The sequence below is a fragment of the Sus scrofa genome, chromosome 7, assembly GCF_000003025.6.
Source record: "Sus scrofa isolate TJ Tabasco breed Duroc chromosome 7, Sscrofa11.1, whole genome shotgun sequence".
Lineage (NCBI taxonomy): Eukaryota > Metazoa > Chordata > Mammalia > Artiodactyla > Suidae > Sus > Sus scrofa.
The window spans coordinates 28,630,015-28,632,064 of NC_010449.5; positions in this window are offsets into that span (position 1 = coordinate 28,630,015).

Here is a 2,050-nt window from a genome sequence, read left to right on the forward strand (position 1 = left end):
TTTTAAGAACTAGAACAGCCCTCTGATATCTGTCCGACTAGAAAGTATGAAGAATTTTTGTTTTCCAGCATTGTAAGTTTGATTTTGTAGACTATTAATTTTACTCCTGTTTAGGCCAATACGGTGGTTTCCACGAGGATTTCATCATGCCCATGAATACAGGTGCATGTGTCTTAGTGGTAAAATTTTCAAGAATTCCTTCCTTAAGAATATGCTCTAATTTTCCTTTAAATGTTTTTCATTCACTCATTTCAGGGACACAAGTTGTGATCTCTGAAAAGGATTTAACCCATTAGAGTCAAACACAGTGAAACAACTCCCAAAGGACAATGGACATTTTTTCTGCTGGGTCAGTGAAAGGCACTAGATTTGAACAATCATTAAATGACTTAAAACTACAACTTTTTCGGAATGTTTTCCCTAAAATTATTTTGTGCCACTCATTTCTGGTCACAGCAGGTAAAGTTTCTTTCAGAGCCCTTTAGCTGAACCCTATCGCCATTTCAGGTACAGCAAGACTGCAGGATTTAGAAGGCCAGTTTTTTTCCCATAGGCTTTCATCACCTCACCGAAGGGAGCAAAAGAATCTCTGTTGCATCCTTGGGTACAGTTTTGAGTTAAATAAAAGGTGGACTTAATTGCACGGAGACCGTCCAATCACCCCATGGAAGTGGAAAGTCAGGTGGGGGGTGCAGGAGAAAAAGAATGATTGGGAGGAGGATCTCCTTCAAGAAGTTTTTCTCCCGGAGTTCCCATTACGGCTCAGCTGGTTACGAACTGGACCAGTATCCGTGAGGACACTGGGTTAAGGATCCCACATTGATGTGGCTGTGGTGTAGGCTGGCAGCTATAGCTCTGATTTGACCCCTAGCCTGGGAAATTCCATATGCCACTGGTGTGGCCCTAAAAAGGCCCCCTGAAATGTTTTTCTCTCAAATTTGAATCCTCAGATTAATTCTCTGAGACCCACTAGGATCTTCTTTTTTCTCCTTTAATAAGAATTGTGGTAAAATATACTTAACATAAAATTTTCTATTTTGACCATTTTTAAGTGTACCGTTCAGGGCCAATAAGTACATTCATATTATTGCACAAACATCATTACTTCTCAGAACTTTTTTTGCTTTGCAAATCGGAAACTGTACCCATTAAACTCTAATGCCTCATTCTCACCTCCCCTCTGCCTCTGGCAATTATCATTTTACTTTGTGTCCCTATGAATTTGACTACTTTTAAGTATCTCATATAAATGGAATCATACAGTACCTGCTCTTTTGTGACCTGTTTCTTTTACTCGGAATGTCTTCAAGGTTCATCCATGGTGTAGCATGTGTCAGAATTTCCTTCCTTTTTAAGACTGAATAATATTCCACGGTGTGGATGGACCGCATTTTGTTCATTCATTCATCTGTTGAAAGATACCTAGGTGGCTCCCACTTTCTGTCCATTGCAAATAATGTTGCTATGGCCGTGGTTATAGAAATATCTGCTCCAGTGTGTGCTTTCAATTCCTTTGAATATGTACCTAGAAATGGAACTGCTTGATCATATGATAAATCCTATTTTTAATTTTTTTTTTAGGAGCTGCACACTGTTTTCCACAGTGGCTATGGCAACACCACATCGTCAGCAACACCTGGTATCCCGCCCCCTCCCTTCTAGTCTATAATATTAAAGCAACTGAAGCGAAGTTTGGGTTGCTTTGGGGGCGAACTTCCAGGTTTTGGTTTGGGTCTCTGAATTATTAACCAGCTCAGACTTCCACTTCGTCCGGCCCCAGCGTGCGGACAGCGTGCATTTTCGACTCTGCACCACAGTTTTGCTCATTCTGCCACTTGGATGTCCGGACATAAGGTGTACGTCCAAGGCGGGCGCATCCTCTACGCATTCTGAAGCCCGAACTTACAAGGCCCTCCTCGGCCGCTAGCCCCCGCGCCCGCCGGGCGGCCGCAAGGTCCCAGGTGCCTCCCCAGGCACTCGGCGCCCCCTCGGTCCCCGCAGAGCCGGGGCGGGGCGGGCCTGCCGGCGCGGCGCTTGCGCACAGAGAGTC